At 43.5% G+C, this 18,891-nt stretch overlaps 1 protein-coding gene across 1 annotated transcript in view; it reads left to right on the top strand.

Annotated features, from left to right (window-relative positions):
- PAPPA2 (pappalysin 2) overlaps window positions 1-18,891 on the top strand; it is a 687,952-nt gene that overhangs the window by 574,709 nt on the left and 94,352 nt on the right. The gene's annotated exons all lie outside the window — the stretch shown is intronic.

Consider the following 18,891-nt stretch of genomic DNA (forward strand, 5'->3'; position numbering starts at 1 on the left):
ATGACTAAAGTTTGTCTCCCCCAAAAACTCCAGCCCACTAATAAGAAAAACCAACTAAGCAAAAGGGCAAAAACTGGAAGTCGAAAGATATGACAGTAGTTTGTCTCAATGGTCAAATGTTCAAGGGGGCGCAGCTCACCCCTAGTCCGAACCATGTTGCACAGAGCAATCTCCCCGCACGTCAGAGAGTGGAGGTATTGCTTGCCTTCAGGCTATTCCCTCCCTCCAGCACCAGCAACTGAACCCAGAAGGATGCCAAGGCCATGTGAATCAACGTCGGTCACCTGTGACATCGACAAAAAGGCCACCTCTCTCTCCATCTGTCTAGCAGATGCATCCGGTTTAGAGCTAGACAACGATCTCCCAACTCGCTGCCACTCCGAGGAGCGCCGGCGTCGCTGAGGGAGAGCGTGAGCAGTCTCAGGTGGAGCAGAAGGTTGTTCCAGGCCCAGGATGGTGCAGGCATCCTCCAGGGAGCGGAGCTGCCGTAGTTTGCCGTTGAACTTGAAGATGAGGCGGAATGGATGACCCCAAGAATAAGGGATGCCCGTTCTCGGAGATGACTGGTGATAGGCAGCTTGGAGGCCGCCAAGTCCTGGTAGAGAGCGGGCTGTTGACCTCGGAATTGCACCGGATGGAGGTCTCTGGCTTTGTGGAGGATTTGCTCCTTAAGTTGGAAATCATGCACACAGACCAGGATATCCAGAGGGGAGCCTTAGCACTGCGCGGGAGACCCACCCGGTGGACTCGGTCCAGCTGGATCTCCTGACTCCCTTCATCTCCTAGGATCTGCTGAAACAGGGCGCTGATGTAAGCACGAAGGTCGTCTCCCTCTTCCTTCTACGGAACCGCCCGTATGCGAATGTTATTACGTCTGGAGCGGTTCTCCAAGTCCTCTGCATGTGCCTGTAGATCCAAATTCTGTTCTTTGAGCCGAATCATCTCTTGCAGAAGTTGGTGCAAGCCGTCCTTCCTACCCAGGTCATGCTCCTCTAAAGTCGCGACCCGCTCTCCTATGGCGTCGACATCCCGCCTAACATCTCTGAGATCCGATGAGAGTTGGGAGCGCTGCTCTTGAATGTCTTCCTTGATGGCTGTGAACAACTCAACCATGATAGCTTTGGTCGCTGGCGCATCCTCATCGTCCACTTGTGGTGTCCTGGCATCAGGCTGAGAGGCGGGTTGGCCAGTTGCGGTTTGCAAAAGACCCTTCAGGGGCTTTTCTCTCCTACCTTTATTTGATGACATGTTGCAGCAAGACGGTGGCGGTCTGCTATAAGGCACCCTCCGACTGAATCAAGGGGGGAAGCCGCTCCAGCCCCAGTCAGGACCGTCTCTTCCAGGCGAGCTGCTTCACAAGCTAGTCAGGAGAATGAGGAAGAAGGAAGTCTGCTCTGCACCGCAGCGTATAGCCAACGACAATGATCCAGTATGGCGCAGATGCGCCGACTACCAGGACTCATCCACTGGGAACTTTGGATGCGGAAGGATGGGGCAGCCCGCTGTTGTAAGATTCCGGCTGGTAGAGTTGTCGCCGCCCCAGCACCGCAGAGCCGGGGGGCAAGCACAAGTAGCCCTGGGGTTTGCGACCCGCCGGGGCAAGGGGTATGCAGAGAGAGAGCAGGAGGCTTCCCTCAGTGAACTGCTACGCAAGTGCAGCAATCACGTTATTAGAACTGAGCCTTGGCAGGGAGAGCAGGACTACCTCTGGTCAGTTAAATCGGCCCCCAGACTCCCTGTCTAAATCTCCGCCCGCTGAGCTACGGGCCGAAGTAGGAGACCGACCTTGGACAGTGCTGAAGACTCCGTGCCACAGAAGGGTGGGTAGGTACCACCGAGTAACCCTAGGTCAGATAAGTTAGGCCCAGTGCCGTCATGGACATCTCCCCCCACCGGGTTATGGGCCTAAGTAGGAATCGGGCCTGAAGAGGAGCTGCAGAGTTGGGGGGCAGTACAGTCACTACTGGTATCCGTGTCCGGCCAGGAGTATGCATGGGAAGTGTAGGAGGCGCCCCGGAATTCTCCACTACGCTGTTGCTGCAACCATGCTAGGCCCACAGTGTCCTACATGGGGGGCCAGAACCACCATAGATCAAAAGTCAGTCCACAGCCCCAGTGTAATATAAAAATAACAATATATATTAATGATTTAAAATATATAAAACCAAAAATCTATAATAAGTGTAAACATTAAACTATTAAAAAACTATTTAAACTTAAACCACTATTCCCACTGCGGTGAGTGCAATAGTAGGGAAAGTGCTGGATAGCGTAGAAGTAAAAATTACTATTCACACTCAAAAGTTAAAACAAAAATAAAAAATATTAAAAATGTAAACCAAAATCATAAAAATAAATAAGCAATATTTACAAAATGAGAAATCAAATATAATAAATATATAAAAAGAAAACATATTATAATATTAAGTACATATAACAAAAACCTACAACTAGTACATAAAATAATAAATAAATGTATAAAAAATAATTCTTTAAAACTAGAAAATATGTACAAACAAAACAATTAATACAGAAATTTATTTATTTTATTTCCTACCCTATAACACCACATCAATAACAAAACATTTCAACATTTTTATTAGATTTACTTAATAATCAATTAAAAAATATTATTAATGAAAAAACTAATAAACATTAATTGAATTGACACACTTTAACACTATAATATCCACAACACACACTTAAATGTAACTATAAATTAATAAAACACAATTAAAACTTATTTTTAAATTAAAAACTATTAACAACAAATATTAAAGTAATTAAAATGTATTTAATACCCACCCTTTGACCCTTTAAAAGTAAAAACACACAAACAAATAAACAATTACACAAAAAATAGTAAATTAACATTAATTAACAACTATATATTAAATAATTAAATGCAAATTACTTCCCACTCTTTACTCCTATAAACATCTCAACACACACCTAAAAGTAATTACACAGTTACCATAATAAAATTGCCAATTAATTAGTTAAAAGTAACATCCAATTATTAATTCATCAATTAAAAATAAATTACTTCCCACCCTTTAAACTTATAAACACTACAACACACACCTAAAATTAATTACACAATTACCATAATTAATTACCAATTAATTAATTAAAAATAATTAACAACCAATTATTAATCAATTAATAATACATTACTTTACACATTTAGCACTATAACATCACAATTAAACAAATATTAATAAATAAAAATAAATTTCATATAATTGAATTATGTCCCACCCTATTCCCCTATAAACCCACAACCCGCTGCCGGAATTAAAAACGCAAAATTCAACACATATATCAAAAATACAAACAATTCTTATACAAAACGCATACATCACATACATATAAAATATATACCAGAATACATAACATTAATAAAACGATATTTTTAACAACTATATTTTTGCAAACGATATTAAACACTTTGATATTTTTAAAATCAATATTACTTACCTTAAGTCGATATTATTGACCAAGATATTCTTGCTGTTGATATTTCTGAAACAGCAATTAATTGACAGAATGTAGAACAATGTCATACATTCGCCCCAGTACAGAGATCTGGGAATAAATCCATCATTTTTTTGCTCACTAGTTTGAACCCAGCCATATGCAAATCAGTCTTGACCCTGTGCCCAACAGGAACAGTCCAGCATGAACTGCCAGGCCAGGTCTTCCCTGGACTGGAAACAAGCACCCTAGGAACGGTTTCGGGGTTTCAACCCTCATCAGTAAGGATAGCTTGGCATGGAGAGCAAGGGACCCACGTCTGGGCTTACTTGTCCCACTCAGGGTGACAGACTCAAAGACAACCATTGATGGACAGAATGTAGAAATATGTCATACATTCACCCCAGTACAGAGAGATCTGGGCCTAAATCCATCGTTTTTTTGCTCACCATGTCATTCCTGAACCACGATATTAATGACTCGATATTTGTGCAACTCGATATTTTTTACTCAATATTCTGTCCCTGCACCATTTTTTTGTTGTACCTCAACTACCCCTACTTTCAAACATGTTACCATTTACTCTAATACCAAACACAACTTTTAAAAAATGTATGGGGTTTGCAGTACTCATTTTTGGATTTACGATACTCAGAATGGAAGTTCTGCATCTGCAGTTCTCCATGAATCCTGAAACATATATGAAAAAATTAAAATGTCACACTACAAATATAATATTTTCCGTTGTACCTGGACAAATCCTGCTTTGAAGCAACATGTTACTACTTATTCTTATACCAAATCTAACTTTTGAAACCTTTACTGGGATTGCGGCATTCAGTTTTGAATTTGCGGTACTCAGAATGGAAGATCCACCTCTGTGACTGGATTGGCAACTGGAAATTCATCACAGATCCTGAAACAACAAAAAAGGAGAGGTTTGATTGGATCAACGTTTCGCACACAGAAAGGCAAGCCCATTTCATGTAGAAAGTAGGACGCCATTGTCACATAAGGCACCATTCTCTGTAGGCCTGGGCGGTAAATTCCGTTCCGCTCGCGGAATTTGCGGAATTTGGGTAATTTTTACGTTCCGCGGCTTCGCGGAATTTTTTACTTGGTCGCGTGCTCAAAATGCGCGTTCGCAAGATATTTCCCCCTGAGCACGCAAACAGCGTTCGCGAACAGGAAAAAAGCATTGTGAACAAGCAATTCCCCGTGTATGCGGAATTTTTGCTTGTTCGCAGAGATTTTTTACTGTTTCGCGGAGCTTTGCTTAGCGCGACTACACAAATTCCGCCCACCCCTAAATCTCTGTTTATCTTTGAACATAGCAGAACTTTAGAAAACAGCCATATTAATATGTTGCAGTAGAAGTGAGAGCCAGCTGTAGCAGTCAACAACGACTATATGCTCATGAAGAACAAGTAGTAGAGGTTGTGGAGGTTCCAACCATTTTAACAAGAGCAGAACATTTGGCCAAGGGGCCTGTTCTGGAGGTTTCTCAATCGCCCAAGAAGGGTCATGGTAAGAAGGTGACTTGCACACTTTCTGACCAAGTGTCCAGGTGATCACATAAAACATGGTGGCAAATATGCATTTATGATTACCAGCATGAATTCACTTCTTCATACCCTTCACCCTTTCGCTCTGATTGTCTGTTTGCAACAGGAAGAGAAACGTTGTGGCCGCCATTTGCGGACACATGGAAATAAGGTATAAGAGGGCATGGTAGGAACCAAATGTAAAAATACTTTTGGGGGGTTTCTGTGATCTTGTGGGAGCCAACGTAGTCCTCTGAAATACTGTGAGTCCCACTGGAGCGCATGGGCCACACAGGCTCCTGTGAGTGTCTCACGGCATTGCATTTTTTTTCTTTAAAAAATGGGGCGGGTCTTAGTGTCTGTGATGATTGGCATGAACAGGTGAAGGCCGTGCATGGCGGAGGGTTGGCTGTCCATGGGTGGTTGGGCGCAGGCCCTGTGGCCAACTGTGTTTCTGCGGGCAGACAACCATAACTATAACTGTGGAATTTCAGTGTGTTTTTTTTTTTTGTTTAAAACGGGCCTTATTCACAAAGGTAAACTTGCACTTTTGTGTAAGAGTGTAGTTTTACACGTAGTATTTGTATGACTGCGGAGACTGTCATATGTTTTAATGTGCTATGTTACCCCACAGACGTAAGGGTATCACACTTAAAACTACACTTGTAGTTTGTGGATCGCAAAAAATAGGAATCATACACCAAAAGTGTATGTTTACCTTTGTGATTTAGACCCTATGTTTAAACTGATATTTTCACCTAAATATAGCTTTAACATTTAGTTTTTTTCAGTGAATTTCTGAGGTTTTTTTTAACACCAAGTAAGATTTTACTATATGTAGGAGAGTAGGATCTGCCTCTTATAGTTACCCCCACTTTTTGCTGATGTGTCACTGTTTTTCGACTTTAGTCTGGCTGGGGCCCTGCCAACCAGGACTCCAGCCTAGCTGCTTCCTCTCTAAAATGATCACCAGTACTTTAGGTACACTCCAGATTGGATTCTGGGGTACCCTTATAAGTCCCTAGTATATGGTATACTATGTACCCAGGGCATAGGTACCCCAAAGGCCTACCGGGGGCTGCAGCATGTATTATGCCACCCCTGGGAAGCCTTAAAAAATGACACCACAGGTCTGCTATTGCAGCCTGGGTAAGGTGATGCATGCACCCCTTACTGAGATATAGGTTCACTATATCTCTCCATATCACTGCACATATAAACCTATCAGTCACCCCTATGGCAGGCCTTACTAATCCTGAAGGCAGGGTGCTGGGTTTTATGTGAGAGGGTGCCCATGCATGAGCAGAGCCCCTCTGCAGACTTCGGAACCTTTATTCCGGGGTTGTTTGTGATGCAGCCAAACCATATACTCTTAAGTGCATTATAACTAAACGGTAAATGCTAACTTTGGGATGGCTGCACGGAAACATGTTGTGTTTGGTGTCAAACACCTTGGAATCATACCCCCACACCAGTAACTGGTGTAGGAGTATGATCCCACCCTTCTAGAGGGAGAGACATGATAGCATCAGTACACCTGGTACCAGCTAACAGAGCCCTGGCATCACAAAATGGATGCTGCCAGCCACTGACACGAGTCTGCCCTCCTGCTGCTGGACGAAACTTCGGCAGGGGAGGCCTGAACAATAGGTTTCCTGTCACAGGGAGGTGTCACCACCTCCCAGACAGGCTTAAGTGTATTAGGGCTGGGTGGGTGCACTCCAAGAGTGCTTTGAAGTCCAGCACTGGGGACACATTTGGTGTCCCTGTGCATAGTCCAGTTCAAACCGGTTGCAGGGGCTACCAGCCCCTACTCTGGCACGAAACTGGACAAAGGAAATGGGTGTAGCCACCCCTCTTTCCTGACCCTCCCATAGATGGGTCCCCAGAGTATGTCCAACCCCTTCCTTGGGTATAAAGAAGGAACCCCTGACTACAGGACTTTAGATTACACCTGGACGAAACTCTGATACTGAATATTGGAACTTCGACAATCTACCCTGAACTAGATGACTGAAGAATCTCCCTTGGAGTAAAGGAGTTACTCCCATGCTTGGCAGGCACCAAAGATGCATCTGTCCGGTTTGCATCTCCGAAGCTCCCGCCGGACTCCGAAGAATTTTGCAACACAGGAGGTGGGTTTCCATGGTCTCTGATGGCGATCTGTGCACTCAGCAATTCTGAGGCCCGTATCCCTCGTGGAAGACAGTGCAACCCGAATCCCTGGGCATCGCGACCATTTGCAGAAGCATCAGCTTTCCAACCACTCCTACAGCTGAGCTTTGGGTTACTTGTAGCCCTGACCCTTGCACTGAAGATTGCCTGCCTACACTCCACGAGTGTTCCGTGAGCTGGCCCTTTGTGTTTTCTCTCGAGGTCCCTTCGTGATCCCTGGTCCGTTGACTGGTGGGTCTCTGTAAAGGTAACTTTAACTTTAATTGAGCTTACCTGGTTGCTCCAGACGTGCCCTGACTCTCCATCGCTTGGGGAGTCCCCAGGACCTTGCTGGTCCGCACCGAAGCATACTTTATTTTCCTGCGTGGGTTGCTGTTGCCAAGCCTTGTTGGGTCCGATCCAGGCGCTGACACTGCAGCACTCAACATCCTTTGTGGGACAGCTTGAATCCAGCTCCTGGTTGTCCTCGACACTTTCTGGTCCTCGTGGCTGCAGAGTCAAGCTTCACCTTTTTGCACCTGAAACACCCGACATCGGTGGGCATGCGTCTATCGTGCCCCTGGTCACTGGCAAGTGACCCAGACTCTGTACCCTCTGCTTTCAGGTTCTTCTGATCTTCGATCCAGGCATGGATCACACCGGACACTCTTCTCCTTCCCGGCAGCAGCACTTTGCAGCGGATCGCCATTGAAATCAACGACGATTCCTGACACTATTTGACACCTATGCACCCGGCTTCCCTGGGTGAGGTAACTCGAGTACTAAGGTGCTCCCGTGGGTGTTGACCCTAGAAACTCCTAAGTCTAAAGGGGTTTGCTCAAAGTCCTCTCCTAAGTGTCCTTAACTTCTAAAATTCCAACCAAGCCTTTCCCATAGAATAGTACGGGGCTCACGCCTGTTTTCTCACACTGCACGCGTCCCCCGTGGGTCTCCTGTGTCACTACCTTGGGTGGTTCCTTGGGGTCCCAGCGATTCTACGTGCTCTAGGCACTGTGTCTAGTCAAGTCGTGGTTCTTATACCACTTTCTTCATATATGGTTTGGTCCACCCCTAGGGCCCATTGTATATTGTGCTATTTACAGTCGTTTTAGAACTGTATTATTGTGTGCCTTGCTCTTTAACTTCATAAAGAGGTTAGTAGAGAGTGTTTAGAAATAAATACATATATTTTATATTTATACCTTGTGTGGTTCTCCCTTCCTTTAGTAATTCAAGAGGTTATAATCTGGTAAACCAAGCTGCTTTACATTCCTTCAAGACTTAGCCTGAAGGCTGCTCTCCAGAGCTACCACTAGGATAGCTTTCAATAAAGGTTGTCTTTAAACCTATCATCAATAATAGTTGTTTGGACTGGTGCAAGGTGCCCACTATAACTAGTGGACAGCATATGCCAGGCCAACTTCTCACACTATCATACAGAAAAGTACAGAAATGCGCCTTATAATGTTAAATGCAGCGTATTCCTGCCCTTTCACACAGCGCAGCAAGGTGCCTTGCTGCGTTGTGCTATGTCAAAGCTTGATAAATGTGCCCTTTAGTTTTCCTCATTCATAGGTCTGCTCTGAATACAGAGGGGCATATTTATCAAGGGTTTGCACCATCCATGCGCCACGTTAGGGGGCGTAAGCGTGATGCAAAACCTAAGTGAGATTTATCAAGCTATGCAAGACCACCTTGCGTGGCCCTGAGTGTCTTGACAAATATGGAATAACACAAGGCAGTGCAAATCTCGGCCTTGCGTTACTCTGCCCCAGGGAGTCGTTCCATTGGTGGAGCGTGGGTGTTCTCACGGATCCACCCATTGATTTTGGTGCATTCCCAAATTTAACAACACTGGTTAACCTGGGAATGCGTCAAAATGTTACTCCGTCCCAGGGGAGACTCTATGAATAGAAATACCTTTATTTCTCCTCATTTCTCCCTCTTTCTAAGTGTGCTGCATTCTGCCTCAGATGACCCTGAGGATTGTTTTTGTGCAGGAAGATGCCTCTTCCTGCACAAAAACAATCCTACGTACAACGCAGGCACCCTTGCACGACGGTATAAGGTGCCTGAGTTAGCGCTAGGCAACCAATATGATGCCAGGGCGGGGATGTACTGCATAATGTTAAATACATTCAATACAACGCGTTCCTGCCCTTTCCCTTTCACGCAGCGCAGCAAAGTGGCTTCTTGCGCTGCACTGTGTGGAAGTTTGATAAATGTGGCCCATAGTCCATGCCTATTTTTCTGAGGGAATAAATGAATTAATTAATTCTCCATGAAGAGCAACACTCGAATTACGCAATAGTGGAGGGCAAAATTATGTGGCAGGGATTACTAAACCGTGAGAAAATAGGGAGATTATGCAACTAAACACATATTCTGCTGCCCATTCGGTAGCATTCATTTTATGACACATTGTTATTGATACAAAAGGGTCCCCAATGTTGTAGAAAATACAAACATTTCTATAGTCAACATTGTAGTTGTGCAGCAAGGCCCTTTCAGAATTAACAGTTAATGATTCTATAATTCAGAAAAAACACAGAAATGCCTTTTTATTATGACACTTCTTATTTCCTCTCCAAATGAAAGATGTGTGAACTAAGCATTCAGCAGGACTACACTACACTTTTTACACTAAAGGTTTGCCTCTTTTATTCTGGACACCCCTGCTATATTTTGGAGCGTGTCTTCTATACACTGTTTTGAGTTTATTCTGTTTTCACACTTTACAGACTCTGGAAGTACTTCTCCCAGAGTATTGTTGTACATAACACGCAAATGCAGGTTTCAAATTCAGACTAGAAGGTGCTTGATTCAAAATCTTCGTATTTGGGAATATTTAAAACTCAAAGTGGGCACTTAAAATAAATTATGTTGTGTGAACTCTGCGGTGTAACTATTACTTAGCATGAATATTTAAACAAAACACTTTCACAACAAAAAAGACTCCTGTTCCTTCTAATTGCATTTAAATATATAAAGTTCCGGTTCACTCATAGGGGGATACAAACACCATCTCGATAAAATTGTCTTCCCTCTCTCCGCTTTAATGGTCAAATGCAGCACTCAACCTGTGAAAAGCTATTTTGTAGTCTACCTACATCATTTTAGTACCTTTTTATCCGTTTGTGCAAGAAATATTTTTATTGAAATCTGGTGGTAATGCAGCAGATGATGGAACAGGTAGCATGTGTACCATATCCATAATTATGTAAAAATTCAGCTTTTCCAAAATTATATCATTTTTGGGACCACTTATCCCGACTCTTTAAACTGGATGCCCTGACGGTGCTTCCTTTTTGAAGATGTGAGTGTATAGAAAGTTCAGATTGTATATAAAGTTTTGAAATGCTGAGTTTTGGCTTGTCTCTTAGGTAGGAATGTTGATTTTGGTGTGAATTGTTAATGTTCCCTGCTTTTGATATGTTCCCATTACTTTTCATTTTCTCTGTCAAATTTCGTTGCACTTATTGCAAGGACGTCCTGTGCATTTTCTACACTGTACATGAAGGAATATTTGAGTTTGCTCGTCACTACATGCCCTAAGGTCCCTACTTTCGTTTTTGTACCCCTCTTTCTTGTGCAGAACAACGCACCCTCTTGCTGTGTGTTCATTCTCGCTATAAATTTGAAAGTATCTGTCTTTTATCACATATCCCAATATATAAATATTTGATTGTTTTACCTTATATTTGAGGACTGTAGTAAAGTATACATATTTTAGTCACCTTTCTTTAGACTAATTGTATACATATTTTAGTCACCTTTCTTTAGACTAACTCTATACTGCCTTCATGCATCTGGAGATGTCAAGGCCGCCAGACTTGTGGTGGGCGGCGGTGGCGGTCTCTCGACTGCCACATTACGACCTTGGTGGTTGTGCCACCCTTGGACCACCGACTCCGCCAGGAAGCCACCATTCCCTTGCAGTGGCGCGGCAGTAATGAGGCATTATTATGCTTGGCGGGACCGCCGCGATCCCACCAGGCATATTACGACTTTCCTCACCTTCACGGATTTCATGGAGGTCTTTCCTCCATGAAAACAGTGGCAGTGAGGAAAGGAAGGGCCCCTACAGGGCCCCTTTGTGCCTCACTCCATGTTGATGCACCCGGGGGGCACAATATGTGCCACCCTGTGTTCATGCACCCCCAGTTACAGCATGGCATCGACTTTACAGTGCATGCCACTGCTGGAACTACTTTTGACTTTCCGATTGTGGTACCTATTTCATATGCACCACCGTGGGGACGGCAAAGGAACCGTACTCCAATGATTAAAAAAAAGTCATAATGCAGCTGGCGTTCCTCCCGCGGGTTTGGCGGTGTAGCAGTGGGGCGGTCCCAACGTCGCACCGTCGAACTCGTAATCGGGTCCGACAAGTCTGGCCTTTAGAATGGAACACAGTGCCCCAGAAGAGTCACCATACCTAAACACACTACCCTGAATTTTTCTTCTAGAACTAGGCTTAAATATACTTGACGAGGACAACAGAATGGGACAGTACTTGAGACATTGATCTAACACTAGGCTTGAAACAACCGGTTAATCCACCAGAAATGGAAATACTCCAGATATTGCCTTCAGAACAACACTTAATACACTTGATGATGCCTTCAGAACTGCACAATACTGCAGATATTGCCTCCACATTTGGACACAAATGGATAATTGGAGATATTGCCTCCTTATTAGAAAACAAAAAGCCAGGTGACTCCAACACCCTACCTAAACATAATTAAACAATATTGTTAGAGGTCTGACATAGACTTGACTTATTCCCTTTTGTGTCTGGCTCTAGTATACTCTCCTTTGAGCTACCAACATCAGGATTTAGGCTTGCAAAGTTGGGAGCCTCCATCTGTACTACATTAGACTAAAAAGAGTTCCTCCCCTTTATGTTACAGCAGCACAACCCCAATTCAAGGGCAGATTGTGAGGGCTTCATCCACACAATGGGGCAATGGTGGACAGAAATGGACCTTATGAAACCCTGTCACAGTGTGGCACCCATTCCAGCCAAAGTAGGGCCTAGGACAGCTATAGACTCCAACTTTTGAACAGTATCAGAGCCTCAAACACTCACTACGCCTGAGGTAGTATATTTAAACTTGAGAGCAGCAACTAATGGTGTTAGCAGTAGTCTGTGAGGCATGTCTCAACACCAGGGACTGCCCAAAGCAAGCCACTAACGCCTGCAGGACTTCTGAGTGCCATCCAAGAAAACCACTTTACCCGTTTTCCAACAAAAACTCTGCGTGCGTTGCTTTTCCCAAATCCAGGTGTGTTGTGAGCAAATCTGACCAGCGAGTTGCCAAACACTTGACAATTTCTTTTCATGATTAATATAGTGGTCATTTAAAAAAACATATTTTGGTTGACTGTAGGACATTGTCTATTGTCTGTACAAAATCAGCGTATATTGCTTTTTTTTAATAAAAGAGTTTCTGCCAATTTTTGGCAGCTTTTGGATCCTTCATTTCTAAGCTGATCTCTGCAGGAGTAAAGAGATATCTCTGGGGCAGTTATACAATGTAGTACTGTATTTCGAGCTTCCACCTCATAATTCAAGGGGTGAGGAAACTCCAAGCGAAGTTGCAGCACTTTACTTATGGGCCTCGACATGTGCGCTTCTTTTCCATTAAAATCTGTTCCTGTTATTTGATATATATATATATTTTTTTTCATTTTTATGTATGGAGTTGAGGTGCTGGTGCTCTTTTCAACAACGCAACAGTAATTGGTACTGCAGTGGGTATTTTTTATTTTGTTGTTGTTTTATTGTGCGTTTAGGGGTAGAAGTGTTGGCGTTCCATTCCACTGCACATTGCGGTGGTTATTTTTCTGTAAACTGGCATAGCATCACGATTTGTGACATGGAGAGGGCAATAACTGTACCCAAATAGTAATCTATCCACAAATTACAGGATTACACTCTAAACGCGTTTTATAACATTTCCACCCGTGAAATTTGATGGAGTTGAAATTGAATTACAAACTTGCCAATTCGCAACTTTGTCTTAGGGTAAAACCTTGGCAAATGTTTATTTTTGTGAAGTTTTTTCTTACACAAAGTAGTTTTCTTTACTTGCAAAACATGATCTTTTTAAAAGATTTTCAGCCATTTTTAACACTTCGCTATCCCTGAGTTTAGCGAAGTGTAAAAAAAAAAAATTCTGACGGAATTGGTAGAAGTCTGCACTTGCACCTTCTCAAATTTTAGTTGGAACACTTTGGCCGAGTTGGTTGTCAGTGGTTGGCACCGGCTCTCGTCTTTGGGCACCAGGACATACAGTTCAATATCAGACTAGAGTGAGAGAGAGAAAGGCAAGAACAATTATAGGAGCTAGTAAAAGAAAATGTTTAAATCTGTTGCAAAAGGAGTAAGTAGGGATCAAAAGATGGGGAAAAGAACCTACAAGAGTAAGATAAGGAAGCAGGGTGAAAAATGACTGAAAAGAAACCGCAAGAGTGAAATGAGGAGACTCAAATTGTAGGGTGATGGAAGAAAGAGGCAAGTGGCAGCCTCGATATTGGGCAACTGTGGCATTCGGCAGCGCCGTCTGCAGCTCCCCAAAAATCTTTCAGTTCCTCCAGCTACAAATTTTATTTTACAAAGTTCACACTGCTTATGGCGTGCCTGAACTCAGAATTCCTTTGTGGAATCTGACATCGCAAATTCGTGCAAATGTTAGCTTGGATGATTTAAATTTTAGTAATTTTAAAATTCTGTTTGCATAAAGGGAAGAGACGCTGTAACAGATAATGTATAGTGCATGTGTGGCCATTATAGACTTTGGCGAATATAATATTTCTACAAATGAGTACGAAGAACTAAGGGCCTCTTTTAGAGCTTAGGAGACAGGGTACTTTGCCTCAAATGTGGCAGATTACTTTGTGGGTTTGCAATGATCCTCCCCAGAAATGCCTCGTTGACTCTCAAAGCAACCCAAAGTGCATTTGGCGCTATGAAAAGGTTGCATTTCCATCGTAAAAAATGTCTGTGCAGAAAAGTATGGGGCTTATTTACAAGCCCCTTGCGCACCCGTATGTCACGTTTCCCATGTTAAAAATTATGTAAAAGTGGGGCAAGGGGCTTATAAATAAGCCCCTAAATCTTTACCCAGTTTTGCGTTATTTGGAGTCTCATTAGTTCTGGTGTAGGGCCTTAGTAAATCTGGACCTAAAACTCTTCCTTCGTAGCTGGAGGTAAAACCACATCCTACCAAATATGCCCAATGAATAGTGTAGCAATTTATTCAGAGATAGCAGCTACAAGCAAGGTGTAAAGTAAGTGTGTTCCGGCCACAAATTCACTTTAATGTGCGTGGAACATCCCTTCAAACGCCGTACTCAACACTCGGTATTTTCCCAGGTAAGCTGCTATATAAACACACATATTTCACAAACAGCATCCATATTCTTCTCCCGTAGGCCACCCTATGAATCCACAAACTTTACACACAATCCCCCACTCTTCACAGAAAGGCTGATCTATAACTCGACTAACTTCACACACAACGCCCACACTCTTCCCTCGTAGGCTGCTCTAGAAACCCACAAACTTCACACACAAAACCCACACTCTTGCAAGATATGCTGCCCTGTAAACCCACAAACTTCTGATGCAGTGCGGAATGCAAAATCCCTCCCTTCGTCACAGATCATAGATCACACACAATTACTACATTCGCTGGTGGGGCCCATAACCCCAACATTCATCCTTCTAATAACCTGTTTCCAAGGAGGCGATTATTCCACTCGCTGTAATGGAAGGAAGTACTCATATATCCCTATTTATAAAGGCCTAAACTTCACCTTTTAGTACTCCTCCCATGAATAGGCCATTGATCAGCTAGCTGCAGGTTGGAGTGATAACAAAATCTATAACATTATTTACATAAATACATTTTTCTCATAATAACGGCCCAACACAGTTCTTGTAATGAATCTTAAATTTGTATCTAAATAATCAAAATTGAGTCTCTGGTTTAATCAAGCAATAGACCATCATATTTACCTATTCTGGCTAAAAGGTCGTCCTCTAAGTCAAAATCTTGGTCATCAGTTCATATTGTCAGAGTCTTAGGAAACAGCTGTCCTGCAGTGTCACCGTCCTCTCCGTCAGCATAACGTCAGGAAATCGAAAATCTTCTGAAGGGTCTCGCCTATCAACCTCTCTATTCTACCATTTTTATAGTAAAATTACATTCCACAAAGTAACGAACGATATTTTGAATGCATCTAATTGGTCCGTTTAAAATGGTTCAACAGCTTTCCCATACGGAAAATGTGTCTTTAGATATAGTTCATTATTCTCTTCGGAGATGTATCTTTTATTGTTTCTTTCAGAGCAGCTGGCTGGTAGCCCGGTGTGTCCTTGTGTGGCACAGTTGAGTTAGGGTCGTCCAAAGGCCACTGCTGCTGATGGTGACGCATGCGCACTTCACCCAGAGACATTCACAAATGAAGTCAATTCATCTGATGGGGATGTCAGCCATTTTGTGGCCACCAAATGGTCAACTTAAGCAAAGAAACACAAAAACGTAATTAATACATAGAAATGACTAATAAAATGTTATCCCCTTACTAATACCCATATGTGTGTGTATTTATCTAGCAGAAGCAACACTTAATGCGGGTTATATTCACATTAATAAAGCACACATCACGAATACATCACGAAAGCAACATATAATCATGCAGTTTCTAATTGTCTATAATTAATATGCATACGAAAATTAGTTTACGTATTAATTAGGCCCTGCAAATGCAATTCCCACATGTATTTCTTATATTAGTAATGTTGGTCAATTCACACAGCAAACAATTAGTACAATTACTATTAATTAATTATTCTTATTAATGTAAACATGCAAAATGGAGAGGGTATACAATTTTTAAAGAAAACCCCACTTCAGCACTTCACACACAACACCCACACTCTTCCCTCATAGGCTGCTATGTAAACCAACAAACTACACACACAGTCCCCACACTCCTGCAATATAGGAAGATTATAAATCCCAAAAAGTGACACACAGTACTCACACTCTTCTCACATAGACTCAGAGACGGCTCTATAAACCCAGGGGCACATTTACAAGCCCCTTGCGCTGCCAGTACGTCACTTTTTGTGACCCACCGGCAGCGCATTTCCCTGCCCCATTATTACAAGAACAGATAAAGCCACCCTGCGTGGCTTTTCCTGTCCTTGTAAATGCGGCCCCTTTACACACAGCACTTTGCGTGAAAGGGGCGTTCCATGGGTGTTGCTGTGGGTGTTCCCACGCAGCACCCATGGAACCAGACACATTTCCAGATTTACGAGGAATCGTGAAATGCGTCAGTATGCTATGCCTCCCCAGGGGAGGCGTAGGGAGGCACAACTAGGAGACATGTTTTCAATTCTCCTCGTTTTTTTCCTCCTTCAATGCGTGCTGCATTCTACAGCATGCATTGAAAGAGGAAAAGGCCTGTAGGGATTGTTTTTGTGCAGGAAGGTGACCCTTCCTGCACAAAAACAATCTCCCCATGACACAGGCATCCTTGCACCATGGTGCAAGGGTGCCTGCACTGGCGCATGGCAGCTGTTTGTGCGCCAGCGCAGGGGAGAGCACAGGAATGCGAAATATGTTGCATTCCTGTGCTCTGAAAGTGCTGCAGCGTGGCGCAGCCAAAGGGCTTGAGGTGCAGCGCTGCGGCACTTTCTTGTAAATCTGCCCCCTACAATTTTCACATACAACCCCCACACTCTTCCATAACAGCCCTCTTTATAATCCTGCAAACTTCACACACAGCTTCCATGCTCTTTCATAACATGCCACTCAGTAAATCCACAAACGTCCACGGCCCCCGCACTCTATAAACACTCGCCCTTCCAACCACACCCAACTAAGAGAGCAGTCGCCGAAGCAGAGCATTTAAGTATCTGGAAAATGTGACTAGCTTTACTCGGCCACAGAAGCACTTTGAGCCCCTGTCAGGGGTATGAGGTTGTATATAAATATAGTACAATGCAATGCAGAGATTCAAAATGAGAGAGCTGGTGTGGTAGTTTTCTCCCTGCTTCTCTCAAGGACGTCAAAGCACAGGATGGAGGGAGCACCGGCAGAAAATAAACCTAATCTCCGGATCCAAGCTGGCAACAGCTGAAAGACATGTTAACTAATTGCAAGGCTACCTTGGGACGCTGCCTCTCACAACAGACGAAAAGCCTTGGAAAAAAGGGGGCAAAACATGGCCAAGGAAAATGAAAACAGGTAATGGAGAGAGGCCAAAACAAGCGAATAAAAATATGGAGTGATTTGAGGCCGCACAGTGGCGCGGGTCCCTTGTTCTCCAGTCTTTTTGCTCTTTATTTTCCAGTTTCCCTCTCTCTTGCGATCCCACTCTCATTTCAGTCTCTCTTCCACCACTGTTTCTCTAAGGTTTCCCCTCTCTGCTTTCCCCCCCACTATCTTAATTATCTCTCTCCACAGATCCCCCTTCCCCTACCTCCCATCCCCGTGCCTACACCCCTCCTTCCCCGCCCTTCCTTCCCCTCCTCTCCCCTACACCCGTTTCCTCTCATCTCCTCTCCTATGTACCACCACATTTCCCAAAGTCCATGCGCCTTTCATTTTCTTCTTTCTTTTAATTACCTGGGCCACAGGCATGGTTTCGCACGAGTTGAGTCATCAAAAGATATGGCATGTAAAAATGAATACTACAGGTCATGCCAAAATGTGCTAACGATTCTCAAATTATAGTTGTTTAAACAGGAACCTTTCCGCTGGTTAGTACCCAAAATTGTCTGCCTGCATATACTTCCTCCCCTTCTTCCTCCGCCCTAAATGTGCACCTCCTATAGTTCTCTCAAAATCTATGCCTGTCTCCTTTACTCCTTCACCCGCTCCAAATGTCTGCTTAAAATACGGCTTCATCCTTCCAAAATGGTTTTCTCCTAAACTTCTTCACAATCAATTCCCTGCCTATGTTGGAATCATCCAAAGTCCCATTTTCTTTTGCCTTTTCTCTTATATCAAACCATCCACTCCCTCCATCTCTTGTAACATCAGTACCTAATTCTTGCTTTTTTCTTATGACATCATTGCCCAATTCCTGCTTCTGTCTTATGACATCACTTCTCACTTCCTGTCTGCCTCTGGCGTCAGGGTGCACTCTCCGCTCGTCTCTGTCATCACTGCTCACTGTCCAATTGTGTCCTTGTGATATCACTGACTTTTGACTTTTCTCTTGTGGCATCAGTACTCGCTATCTCCTTAGCTTTGGTGATGTCATTGCCCCCTCCCTGCTCGTTTCCTGATGTGTCAGTGACACTCACTGCTTATTCCTTGTGATAACACTTCCTGCTTGTCTCTTGCATGAATAACCACTCATCACTTCTCTCTAGCAGCAGTGCCCACCCTGCGCTTGTCTCATGTGACATCAGTGGCATGAGCCTATTGGTGACAAAACAGCCCCCTCCTAGATTACTTCTATGGCATTGTCTCTGCAGCACCGTGTTGCATTAGTACCACTGGTAGAACAATGTTGGAATCACAAAATCTCTTTTAGGCACACTGGTAGAAGAGATTATATTCGGATCTGCTCCCTCATTTTAGCTTCTCACACCCGGTGTAGCTTCTCCCCCATCTTCTCCCAATATATGTGTGAGGTCACTGTTATTGGCAAACAATTTACAAGGGACTGTGTTCCAAAGAAA

Source organism: Triturus cristatus, chromosome 4_2, assembly GCF_964204655.1.
Source record: "Triturus cristatus chromosome 4_2, aTriCri1.1, whole genome shotgun sequence".
In the NCBI taxonomy this organism is placed as follows: Eukaryota; Metazoa; Chordata; class Amphibia; order Caudata; family Salamandridae; genus Triturus; species Triturus cristatus.